The following is a 13832-nucleotide window of genomic DNA, read 5'->3' on the forward strand; positions in this document are numbered from 1 at the left end:
TTATTTATTTGACAGAGAGAGATTACAAGTAGGCAGAGAGGCAGGCAGAGAGAGAGAGGAGGAAGCAGGCTCCCTGCTGAGCAGAGAGCCCGATGCGGGACTCAATCCCAGGACCCTGAGATCATGACCTGAGCTGAAGGCAGCGGCTTAACCCACTGGGCCACCCAGGCGCCCAATTTCCTTTTTTTTTTTAAAGATCTTATTTATTTATTTGAGACAGAAAGAGAGCACAAGCAGGGGGAGCAGCACGCAGAGGGAGAGGGAGAACACACAAGCACACACAATTTTCCATGCAATGGGGCTCCATCCCAGGACTCTGGGATCAGGACCTGAGCTGAAAGCAGATGCTTAACCGCCTGAGCCACCCAGGTGCCCCTTAAGATTTCATTTTTTTTTTTTTTAAAGGTTTTTTATTTATTTATTTGACAGAGAGAGGTCACAAGCAGGCAGAGAGGCAGGCAGAGAGAGAGGAGGAAGCAGGCTCCCTGCTGAGCAGAGAGCCCGATGCGGGACTCGATCCCAGGACCCTGAGATCATGACCTGAGCCGAAGGCAGCGGCTTAACCCACTGAGCCACCCAGGCGCCCTAAGATTTCATTTTTAAGTAATCTCTTCACCCAACGTGGGGCTCGAACTCTCAACCCTGAGATCAAGAGTCCTATGCCCCACTGACTGAGCCAGTCAGGCACCCCCTCTAGCACATTCTTTTAATGGCTGCATGATATTCCATTTATATGGTGTATCCAACAGCCAGGACTTCTTGTTTCCTGTTTGGGCATTATAAACCGTGCTGCCTTGAGCTTGATTAGCACAGCTATCTTGGCCTACCTTTGCAAAAATATCTATAGGAAATTGCTGTATCAAATGGTGTATGCTTTTATATTTTTTGATAAAAATGGTCACATTGTCTTGTCACCACAAGACTGTAGTGATTTACAAACCTACCAACTATGCATGACTACACATTTGTCCAGACCCTTGCCAACACTTTTACAGTGTCTTATGGGGGGAAATATTCTCTTCCTGTTTTGCTTATGTCTTTAATTATGGGTGAGGTTATATGGTTTCCTTGGTAACCTGTAGTTTTCAAAGCCCATATGGGAGAAAAGTCATCTAATAAGGCTAATTGATACTCTTAACTGATTCCTTTCTTGGAATAAAAAGAAGGAGCACAGTGGACTAGGATGTTTTTACCTGTTTCTTTCAACTCTTCTAAGGTTCTTTGGGGATCTATGGGAGTGAGGCGGAAAAGGAGCATGAAATATTCTTGGGGTCCTGTTCTTCATCTGCTGGTATTTTGGGACTAAATTACAGATCTTTTCTGTTTGAATTCTCTCAGTATAAATTGGTGTTGGGAAGGAAAAGAGGGTGCTTTGTCATTTCCATGCAGGATTGATAATGCTGAGTTGGCAGTAGATGATTTGTCTCCTGAACACGGCTGCCTAGAAACCTCAACCTAGATTGTGGGGCAATTCTGAATCCCCTGGGACGACAACCCTGGAACAAAGTAGATCTGTTCTAAGGGATACTTAAAATCTACAGAGATATTTTAGGAAATTTGTGAACCCCTTAAAATTGCAAGTAAAATTGTGTGTGCTTGTGTATTCAACTGAGTACACATGGGATTGGGAAAGAGTTTTTACTAGGTTCTCCTAGAGACCTTTGACCCACAAGAAGAAAAAGTTATTCAGCGTATTAATGGTTCTATATTTATTTATTTACTTATTATTATAATTTGTTTAAGATTTTATTTATTTACTTGCCAGAGATCACAAGTAGACAGAGAGGCAGGTCGGCGGCGGGGTGGGGGGCGGGCGGGGGGGGGGAGCAGTCTCCCTGCTGTGCAGAGAGCCCGATGTGGAGCTTGATCCCAGAACCCTGAGATCATGACCTGAGTGGAAGGCAGAGGCCTAACCCACTAAGCCACCCAGGCGCCCCTCTGCTGATGTCTTTTTGCAGCCATCCTGTTCTTTGTCACTGCCAACATCCCAGTTATGTCTTGCTTGGACTGGTGCAATGGCCTCTGAATGGGTTTCAGATCTGCCATCTTCTAACATTGAGGGAGTTCAGAAAAAGTAAAGATTCCCCTGCTGTTTCTCAGCTTGTCTCATCCTCTTCATTCCCTGTTTCAGCTGACTGCTCACTCACCACCTCTCTCCCTTCTCGAATCTTTAATTTCTGTCACTTGCTGTCAGAAACTGTTAGTTCTGTGACAGGTAGTAGTGTCTTGCTTTGACAAGGATAATAAGGAGAGTGATTTTTTCCTACTCAATAATAAACCTAGGGCAAGCCAGGAATTCCTATAAAGACTTACCTTATAAGATGGTGCTTTCACGTCTTGTGTAAATGACACATATGAAATTGGGCAATGAGTGCAAATTCCTACTATTAAAAAAGAAATTGCTCTCAGGACCTCACCTGGCTTTGGGAGACCTCTAGGTTAGATGTCTGTTTTGCAGGGACTCTCTCAGTTCTGCTGCTGTAGAGACCAAATTAAATATAACTCCTTGCCTTCTGAACAAACCAGACCATCTCTTCCGCATTGCATTTTGAGGGTTGCTTATGCTATAATGGGGCTCAGGATACAGCTTCAGAGGCTGGAGAAGGTGTCATGCTCTGGTATTTGTTGAAACTTCAAAGAATGAGCCTGTCCAGACCAGAATGCAAGGCCATTAGGGTAGACAGAGATTTCTTAAACATGACCCAAAAAGCACTCTACATGAAAGAAAAAAAATGTTAAATTGGATTTCATTCAAATTAAGAACTTCGGTTCATCAGAGATACTCAAGTGAAAAGATGAGCCAAAAGACAAGCCATGAGCTGGGAAAAAATATTCATCATACATGTATTGAACAAGAATTCCTATCTATAGAATCTATTCTAATAGAACTACAGATCAGCAATAGAACTACAAATCAGTAAAAGAAAATGGAACTTTTAAAATGAGCAGGACTGTTGAATAGGTGCTTCACAAAAGAAGGTAGACCAAATAGCCAATAAACATTTGAAAAACATTCAGCTTCACTACTCCTGAGGGCAGTGCAAGTTAAAACCACAGTAAGTTATCACTGTAGATCCTAGATGGTTCAAATTAAAGAGACTGATAGTACCAAGTGTTGATAAGAGTGTGGAGCAACTGAAAATCTCATACATTTTAGTTGAGGGTAATTTGGTACAACCACTTGGGAAAACTCTGTCAGTGTCTGCTAAAACTCCACATGTGATTCTATGACCAGCAGTCTCACCCTTAGGTATATCTAAGAGAAGTGAGTACGGACTTCCACCAAAGATGTGTATAATAATATTCACAGATGCTTTATTCATAACAACCAAAAGCTGGAAACAATACAAATGTCCATCGAAGGAGAATGGATAAGTAAACTGCAGAATAGCCATACAATGGAACACCACATAGACATAAGAATGAATTGTAGGTACCCACTTTGACGTGGGTGAATGTTGAATGAAATCAGCCAGATAGATATAGAAGTGTATATGGCCTTCAAAAACAGGCAGGTCGTAGAAGTCAGAATAGTGGTGACGTTTGGGAAGGGTACTGACTTAGGGAGGCATGAGGGAAGCTTCCAGGGTTTAATATCTGGGTGGTAGTTTCATGGGTATATACTTCAGTAAAAAAATTACTGAGCTATATACTTAGAATTAGTATACTTTACTTAAGTATATTTAATGTATTTTTTTAATTTACTTGTCAGAGAGCATGAGTAAGGACACACAAGCTGGTAGTTGGGGGGGAGAAGCAGGCTCACCACTGAGCAAGGAGACTGAAACTGACATGGGACTCTATCCCAGGAATCTAGAATCATGAACTGAGCTGATGGCAGATGCTTAATCAACTGAGCCACCCAGACACCCTACTTAATGTATTTAAAGTACATTTAATTCTCATTCTCTCTCTCTCTCTCAAATAAATAAATAGATAAATAGATAAATAAATAAATAAATAAATCTTTTTGAAAAAGGGGCACCTGGGTGGCTCAGTTGGTTGGGAGACTGCCTTCGGCTCAGGTCATGATCCTGGAGTCCCAGGATCAAATCCCGCATCAGGCTCCCTGCTCAGCGGGGAGTCTGCTTTTCCCTCTGACCTCTCACTCTTATTCTCTCTCTCTCAAATAAGTAAATAAATAAAATCTTAAAGTACATTTAAAAAAATCCAAGATCACTATTATCTTCACCTGGTTACTTGCCTTCCCTGTGATGCCAGTGGTTGCAGCAATATCACCAGCTCTTTAGGAAATGGTTTGAAGGAACAAAAGAGGGAGAGAGGACAGTCAGGAGGACCCAGCAGTTTGGATGGTGTTGTAGAATACTGCAAGAGAAAAGCTGGGGACCATTGGCATTTAGTTGTCAGAATGATTAGCTCTAATTGGGGGACATGCCTTCTGGTTAGCCACTCCTTTTTTTCTTTCTTTCCCCACTCCCCCATCTTTACATACCTATACAATACTCAGGTGTTCCATCCACCAAAACCTATAATAAACACTTGTTTTCTCTCTAAAACTGTATTCCTTTCTTGTTTCTTTTTATCAGTGTCACCATCACTCCCACAATCATCCTGGCCCAAAGCCCAGAGTCCTATTTTCCTTTTCTATCTCTCTGCCCCTCTGCCATACCTAGCCTTGCTATGTGTTAGTGCCTGGCCACTGTTTTCAGTTCTGAAAGCCCTAGCTCCATCTCAGGCCCATGGCTCTATTCAGAAGGGACTGACTACTGCCTTCTTAGCTTGCCTCTTGCTTCTGCCATGTAGTACACTTCCTTAAACATCGCTCTTGCCATTCCCTACCCAGGAGTTTTAGTGGATTCGTGATATCTTTGTTCATGGCCATATCCCCAGAACCTATGTGTGGGATGCTCTAAGAAAATGTTTTTTGGAATGAATGTATGACCTGCTTTATTGGATAAAATAAAAACTCCTTCAGTAAGCAGTCTGCTGCTTCTCTGGTGCCATTGTCCCTTCTCTCTCTCCTTGTACTCTCTTCCATATACAAATACACATAGAGGAGTATGTCTCTAATTTTTTTGCGCTTTTCTTTGGCCAAATTTTAGTTAGTTGTCAGGGTCCACAGTCAAATGGTAACTCCTCAGGAAAAGCACCCTTGCTCCTTGTTGCATACCTTTTTTTTTTTTTTTTTAAGATTTTATTTATTTGAGAGAGAGCGTGAGAGAGAGAGAGCAAGGGAGGGGGTAGAGAGAGAGAGGGAGAAGCAGACTCACACTGAGCAGGGAGCCCAACTTGGGCTCAATCCCAGGACTCTGGGATCATGACCTGAGCTGAAGGCAGACACTTAACCGACTGAGCCACCCAGGTGCCCCCTGTTACATATTCTTAAGCACTGGGTGTTATATGCAACTAATAAATCATTGAATGCTACATCAGAAACTAATGATGTACTATATGCTGGCTACTGAACATAATAATAATGAATACATGCATACATACGTACATGGTACTCTGAAAAGAAAATAAAAAGCTTCTTTTACTCACTGTGTCCCCAACGCCTAGCACAGTCTGGGTACAAAATATGTGCCAGTGCATGAAGTTTTTTCTTCTGCAGTGAGGGATCTCTATTCAGAGCCTCTGTAAAGGACTTACAGTCTGTGGCATGCATGTTGCTTGGCTTAGTGGCTCCATTGCTGCTTTTGCCATCATTAGTGATCTTTTGATAGGAGTGTTTATCTCCAGCTAGACTTAGAGTATATTTTTTATTTCCTTCCCAGTACCCAGGAATTGCTTCTCAGAAATGAAGTGCTTGTCCTGGGCTGTACTATTACCTGTCATGTTTTCCTTTATTTATTTATTCATTTGAGAGACAGACAGACAGAGATAGCGAGAGAGAACAACAGTGGGGAGGAGGAGAAGCAGACTCCCTGCTGAGCAGGGAGCCTGATGTGGGTCTCAATCCAAGGATTCCTGGGATCATGACTTGAGCCAAAGGCAGACGCTTAACCGATTGAGCCATCCAGGCACCTCTGTCACGTTTTCCTGTGGATTTTTAAGGATAGGGCCATGTTTTATTTATCTTTGATCATTAGAACCTAGAACAACACTTAGACTATTGTGTTCAGTAAATACCAAATGAATGCAGTTTTATACTTATACCCAAATAGTCTGCATTTTCAGAGTAAGCTTTCTGTAATGTTTTCTGGACCTTTTAATTCCTTCAGTGTAATGGCATGGGTCAAAATTTTGTCTCTAAGGAATAATTTCCTAAAGGAGGTTTTAAGAGTTCTTCCTGGGTTTTGTTGACTGCCTCTCAAGAGTTCTGTGGGGAAGCCAGAGATTCTGGTGAAGTTGCTGTCTTGATTTTAGGCCACGAGGTGGAGCTCTAGAATCAGCTTTGTCTATTGGAAGGCACACGGGCCCCTGGTATTCTCAGACTTTAGAGGGCATCAGAATCACCTGGGAATCTAGTTAAAATGCTCCTTCCTGGAGCACAGATCCAGAGATTGAATTGTTAAGGCCTGAGGCAGGACCTGTGAATCTGCCATTTGCAACGGCTATTCCAGATGATTAAGCAACGTCGCATTTCCTGCAAGATGGGAGCTCTGGTTATTAAAAGCGGTTGGGGTTGGGGGGGTCGGGGAAGGTCCATGTTAAATTTATTTCTGTGTTCATTCTGATCCAGGGTCTTTGAATTTTAGGCCAGAGCTTCCCCATTCCCATTCCTTTGCACAAGCACAAATGTGCCTTTTATAAAAGAGAACTCAGAACATCTGGGGAATGGATGGGAGTTCTGGAAGCATGTACCAGTCCATATCCTTCCTTTAATATTGCCGAATATTGCTATTTAGAAGGAAGTGATATCAAATCCTTAAATCAAGTGGACTTTCTTGTTGTAAAATCAAATCTTTTCTCTTTGAAAAAATTTTGTGGTAAAAAAAATTTTAGATAACAAATATTAGTAAAAGGAATACTAATGTACCTATTGCTCAGCTTCAGTAATTAACCCATGGACAGTCTTGCTTCATTTATTCCTCATCTGTGACCTCCCTTCCCAATTATTTTGAATCGATTTCCCTGTAACATGATCTCATTTCTTTATAAATACTTTAATATGTATCTCTGAAAGATAATTCTTTTCCTTTTTATTTTTTAAAGATTTTATTTATTTATTTGACAGAGCTGGAGAGCAGGGGGAGTGACAGAGGGAGAAGGAGACTCAGACCCCCTGCTGAACAGGGAACCCAGTGTGGGGCTCCATCCCAGGGCCCTGGGATCCTGACCTGAGCAGAAGGCAGACGCTTAACCACTGAACCACCCAGATGCCCTGGGATAATTCTTTTTTAAATTGAGATAAATTCAGGAGCACTTGGGTGGCTCAGTCGTTAAGTGTCTGCCTTCAGCTCAGGTCATGGTCCCAGGGGCGTGGGATCGAGCCCCACATCGGGCTCTCTGCTTTTCAGGAACCCTGCTTCTCCCTCTTCCACCCCTCTGCTTTGGTTCCCTCTCAGGCTGTGTCTCTCTTTGTCAAATAAATAAATAAAATCTTTAAAAATAAATAAGTAAATAAATTGAGGTAAAATTCACATAACAGAAAATTAACCATTTTAAAGTGAAAAGGTCAATAGCATGTAGCATGTTCACAGTGTTTTATAACCTCTATCTAGTTCCAAAACATTTTCATTCTCCTAAATTAAAACTCATACCGTTTATGCTGTGACTCCCCAGAATACTTTTCTCTTGGTAGCTTCTGGCTACCATCTCTCTGCTTTCTGTTTCTTTGGATTTACCTGTTCCAGCTGTTTCATACATTATGTGACCTTTGGTCTGGCTACTTATACTTATCATCATGTTTTCAAGACTCATCCACGTTGTAGCATGTATCAGTACTTCATTCCTTTTTATGGCTGGATAATATTCTATTGTATGGATATACCACATTTTGTTAATCACCCTTTGATAGGTATTTGAGTTGTTTACACTCTTGGTACTATGAATGGTGCTACTATTAACATTCATGAAGAAGTATTTGTTTTGAGTATCTGTTTTCAGTTCTTTCAGGTATATAGCTAGCAGTAGAATTACTGGGTCATATGGTAATCCTATGTTAAACTTCTTGAGGAACTGCCAAATTACTTTCCATAAAAAGATAATTCTTTTAAAAAACATAATCCCAGTATTATCATACCTAAGAAATAACAATAACTTCTTAATGTCATTGCATCTATTTAATTGTGTTTAAATTTCCTTAATTGTTGGGGCACCTGGCTGGTTCATTTGGTAGAGCATGTAACTCTTGATCTCGGGATTGTGAATTCAAGCCCCACGTTGGGTATGGAGATTACTTAAAATCTTAAAAAAAGAAAATTTCCTTAATTGTCTCATGAATGCTACAAATGATTCAGGATTTAGATAGGGTTCATACAAAGCAATTATTTAATAGGGCCGCTGAGTCTCTTAATCAATAACTATTCCCGCCTCTCTCATTTTTCCATTGCAAATCTATTTGTTAAAATAACTATTATTTATCTTACAGAATTTCTCACATTTTAGATTATAGTGATTGCATTTTACACGTCATTTCGCATGTTTCTTCTGACCCATTTTTTCTTATAAACTGTTTTTAGATTAAGGGGTTTGAAGTGATTCAGGGTTTTGTGGGTGGTTTTATTTTTGGGGGGTTTTTTTGGTTGTTGTTACAAAAATATTTCATAGGTGGCATTAGATATATCCATAAGGATGCTAAAAATGTCTAGCTTTGTCTCTACGTTTGTTTTAAAATACATTGACCGACTTCTAATTTGGCTTTTTGAAATACAAGTGGTGCTGCTGAAGTTGTGGAGAAACTGGATCGCTCCTGCATTGCTGGTGGGAATGTACCATCGTATAGCCACTCTGAAACATAGTTTGGTAGTTCCTTTATAGATTAAAAACGAACTTCCCAGTCTCAAAAGATACATACTGCATGATTCCTTGTAAACATTCACAAACTAATATAGTTGAACAGATGGAGAACCGATAAGTGGTTGCCAGATGTTAGCAATGGGGATAGAGTGGGGATGAATGTGGCCATACAAGGAAGGGTAGCATGAAGGAGTCTTGTGATGATGGTAACATACGTGTCTTCTTTTTTTTTTAAAAAAAAAATATGGAATGCTTCACGAATTTGCGTGTCATCCTTGCGCAGGGGCGATGCTAATCTCTGTATCGTTCCAATTTTAGTATAGCTGAAGCAAGCACCACAGGTATTTTAATTGTAGTGGTTACATGAGCTGTGCATGTGATCTAATTGCATAGAGCTACAAAGACACACACACACACACACACACACACAAATGATTGCATGCGTAAGCGGCAAAATCTGAATAAGCTCTATAGAGTGTATCAATGTAAATTTCCTGGTTTTGATATTTTACTATTGTTATCTAGGATGGTAACACAGGGAGAGGGTGGCTAAAGGGTACAAAGGATCTTTTTGTACATGTCTCTGCAACTTCCTCTGAATCTGTACTTGCTTCAGAATTAGAAGTTAAAAAAATATGAATTCTGTCTTAGTAATGTTCTCCTTTTAAAACTTTGAATAAAGCTGAAGTCCATTCTGACTACTACTTATAACTCATTCAGCAGCTCTTTATTGAATGACGATTATGTGTCTGGCACTGTTTAAGCACTTGGGATATATGGGGAAAACAAACAAAAGCTCACAGTCTAGTGGGAAAAGACAAATAAGAAACAAAATAAATACATAAAAATATATAGTGTATAAGGTGGTGATTCATGTACTACAGAACAATAAAGCAGGCAAGGGAGACGGAGTACTGGGGAGCTTGTATTTTTGCACAGGGTGTCAGAAAGGGCGTGGTTGAGAAGGATACTTGAAGAAAGAATCATGGGCATCCCCGGAGAGGACCTTTCTGGACTTCAGGATCTGCAAATGCAGACCCTGAAGCAGAAGCATGTTTGACTTGTTCTGGGGTCAGCAAGGAGGCGTAATGTGGTTGAAGTAGAGCCAGGTAAGAAGAGTGCTAGGGGGGTATAGCTCAGTGGTAGAGCATTTGACTGCAGAAGAGTGCTAGAAGGTGGGGTCAGAGATACAGGGGTCGGGGAGATGGTTGTCTAGGGTTTTACTGGTGTCATAAGGAATTGGTTTTTACTCTGGTGTAAATGGGGAGCCACTGGATGACCTTTAGCAAAGGAATGTTGTGTTCTGACTCATGGTTCACCATCCCTCTGGCTGTGTTATTCAAGATAAATGAAGCATGGGTCAAGAGTGGAAGTAAGGAGGCTAAGGTAGGAAGCTCTTTTAATAATTCTGTGGGCCACGACATCATTGTAGATGGTCACAAGTATTTATTAAATTAAAAAAATATAGAATAGAAAATCAGTGCATAGCATTATAGTAGGTGGTAAGTATTGTTTAATGAAGTTATGCTAAAAGATGTGGGTGTACTGGGATGCGGTATAAAATGTACTTTACAAAAGATTGCTAGAAAAAAGTTTCAAAGCCATTATTCTAAGACAGTTCTATGACTGCCAACTAGAAGGGACTTTCGTGTTTGGATACGTTCTCAGTGAGCGGCTCCTGTGAGAAACAGGCTGGCTTCCTGTTTCTTCTCCCATCAGTCAGCAGTTTGGCTTGGCCTTCCCTCCCTTTCTTTTGCATCCCTCGCATCTCTCATTTTCAACTATTTGTGTAGGAGTTCTTCCTAGAAGGTAAGAAATTGAGATTTTGTTTTCAGACCCTCTTCTGCTTAGGATTTTTTACAGACATTGCCTCTTTCCTCTTTAACGTTTCTCCAGCTTTGTGATCTTGTACCCTAACAGTCATGTACCCACCCCAGTTTCCCCTCCTGCCATCAGGGACTGCCTGCTTACCTGCATGTATTCCCACCCCCTCCTGCAGCACTGCTACCGTTGCTACAGGAGCTGCCATCCCAGTCTCTCTCTTCCCCTGGCTTTTTCCTGCCTCTTGCCACCCACTGTTCATTAAACTCTTCCTTTCCAGTTTTATGTACTGTGAGGTCGGGGCTGATGCTAATGTAAAAATATGTCAGAAGGTAGGACCAGGAGTAGTTAGTTGTAAGTGAAGATGAAATGGCTGCTTACGAAATCCCTCTCTGTTTTCTGTAGCTTGGGATGGAGGGGGATTCTGAGTAAGCCAGGCCGTCTGATGAGCCAAGATGACTAAATGTTGAGTCCTTGTTCTGTGGGAAATTCGTGAGTGTCCTATAACAAATCTTTTGCTTATGGCAGTGCCTTTTACTTTATTTTGAGATCTTGTTTGGTTCTGTGTGGTTTTTGGGATCTCTGGGCCAAATGCAAAAATTTAGGTTCCAAATCACTTCAACTTTGGGTATGTCCCTTTTCTGGAAGATGGTGTGATTAGAAACACTACAAGCCCGCCATCCACGTTTGCTTTGTGGAGGGACTAGATATGTCATTTGATCATTTAAAGATGTGTTAAAAAGATTTTTTAAAAAGATTTTATTTCTACGTAATCTCTCTCCCCACACCATGGGGCTCAAACCCACAACCATGAGATCAAGAGTTGCATGCTCCATTGACTGAGCCAGCCAGGCTTCCCTATCCAAAGATCTCTTTATTAGAAATTTGCCAGGCCCTTCTGCCAACTTCAGTCAAATTTGAATTTCTGGGTATTCAAGAAGGGAAGGAAATCTTATCAGGTACGCTGAACCTGTATCTATATTTCAAACCAGAGAGGTTTGGCAGTGACTCATGTTCTAGGGAAAGTGAGTTTGTTTAGACACAGATCACAGCGTTATCTTTCTCATACTAGTTGTCTAATAGTTCCAGCTTCCTCTAGGGAAGTCTCAATCTTGGAATTGAGGATTGCGTTAGAAAAAACAAAAGAGAAACCCCAGGTTCTCCTGCCAACTCACATAAAATAAATGGCTAAGGGATTATTATGACCCTGAGCATTCTTAAATAAGATTGGTGTGGGCTGTGACTCCCTGAACTTGTTTGCTTTCTAATTCTAGTGTTCTCTAGGATTTGTCATATTCTATGGATTGTGCGAGTACAAAATGTCCTTTAGTCCTTAGAGGTTATCCCATCCTAAAGCAGAAACTGGAGGGGAGAAAGGGATTTCCCCCACCTATATAGGATTTTGATTTTGCCACTCTGGTGGTACAATACCAGGTCTGATGTCTGTGATAACAGTACATTTCACGGGTGTTATTGAAGCTTTCACTTGGAAAATGTAAGGAATTTCATGCTGGTGGGCATTGGTAAATCATGTTGGTACCGGCAGATGAATTACTTAGTCATGGTTTTATGGAAATCTAGGTCCATAGAATCTAATCTTGGAAAAGTTAGCAGTGCCCTGTCTTGTGTTGAACATGATCACAATGTATCTTTCTCCCAGTTACTTTCCTTGGAAACAGCCTTAGCCTGTTTCTCTTCTATTCCAAGCCCTTATCCTTGGCCAAGTACTTTTAAAAATGTTCTTTTTACTCTGTAAGAGCAATAAAAAAAGTCCATTTGAATACTGGGGGTGGGAGGTAGCAAAAAAGGAAAAATTCAGGAGACCACACTAGTGAGAAATATTTTCCTGTTGGTTCTGTGGTTCTCCTGCTTTTCGTCCTGGATCTTTTACATGCTGACCCTTGGATTACCTCCTACCCCATTCTTGTTGCATTTTATGACAAATCATTGATTGAAGATAGGTTGGGAATAGAATTTTTGCTTTTCTTTTTCTAAATAAGGATATTTTGAGTTGAATACATTTTAATCTGTTGCTTGCCTTTCAAGATACTGCTCGTCTTATCTGGGTGCATAATGGTGGCCATTTTTCTGAAGAGTGGGGATAGTGCCTTCTCCCTTACCAAGATCAAGAGTTGAAAAAGCAAGTAAAGATTGAGGCAGTCTTCCCTCAGTTCTCCAAGAGGAAATGAGAAAATTCTCCATTGGGGAATGTATTGATGACAAGAAAAAGACATTTCAGGCACTCTTGGTAGAGAGGAACTCTGGTTTTCAAAAGGAATTAGAGTCTTTTCTGCTAATGGACATGGGACTGTAAAAAGTGCCATATTGTATAATTGGTTTTTTTGAACCTCTGGTAATCTACCTTCTCTCTACCTTGTTTTCCTCCTGACCCCATTCTCTCTTCTCTTCCTCTCTCTTTGGCCCAAAATGCCAAAAATGAAACCAACCAGCTTTCTCAAGGTGGTTTGAAAGTCACATGCATCAGAATTAATTGGGGTTGTTAAATTCAGATTCCTGGGCCCACTTCCCAGATTGAATTAGAATATCTGGGGGTGGATCCAGAAAATCCACATTTTTTTTTTAAACTTTTTTTTTTTTTTAAGATTTTATTTATTTATTAGTGAGAGAGAGCATGAGCGAGGAGAAGGTCAGAGGGAGAAGCAGACTCCCCATGGAGCTGGGAGCCTGATGCGGGACTCGATCCCAGGACTCTGGGATCATGACCTGAGCCGAAGGCAGTCGTCCAACCAACTGAGCCACCCAGGCGTCTCAGAGAAAATCCACATTTTTAAAGAGTCCCAGATGATTTCTCAGGCACTTTACACTTGGAACCTTAAACTACAGATCTTTGACATAATCTTTGTATCTTGACTGTGAGGGCAGACTGCTTCTAAGCTTTTTCTTCCTAATGAACTAGATCATCCTTACCATTCTCACCAGGAAGAGCCAGCTGTAGAGCCCCTGCGGAGAAATCATGGTTAACATCGTTCACTCTCTGGATTTCAGGTATCATTCTGCCCTCTGGAAGGAGTTGAATTTTGTGCCCAAATACGAAGAATTCTGTTTTAGCAGCTGATGCTTTTTAGACAGCACCCCCAGACTCCTAGGAGCAAGTTCTACACCCTTCCCTCTGTGTGAGAGAAAGGAGT

The 13832-nt window shown here is 41.0% G+C and overlaps 1 protein-coding gene and 1 non-coding gene across 4 annotated transcripts in view; one reads left to right on the forward strand and one right to left on the reverse strand.

Annotated features, from left to right (window-relative positions):
- Window positions 1–13832, forward strand: part of DCAF5 (DDB1 and CUL4 associated factor 5) — a 100660-nt gene that overhangs the window by 34615 nt on the left and 52213 nt on the right. The gene's annotated exons all lie outside the window — the stretch shown is intronic.
- On the reverse strand, window positions 9101–9203 carry LOC122894875. Its single transcript, XR_006381881.1, has one exon. It is a non-coding gene; the product is annotated as a U6 spliceosomal RNA (small nuclear RNA).

Source organism: Neovison vison, chromosome 13, assembly GCF_020171115.1.
Source record: "Neovison vison isolate M4711 chromosome 13, ASM_NN_V1, whole genome shotgun sequence".
Lineage (NCBI taxonomy): Eukaryota > Metazoa > Chordata > Mammalia > Carnivora > Mustelidae > Neogale > Neogale vison.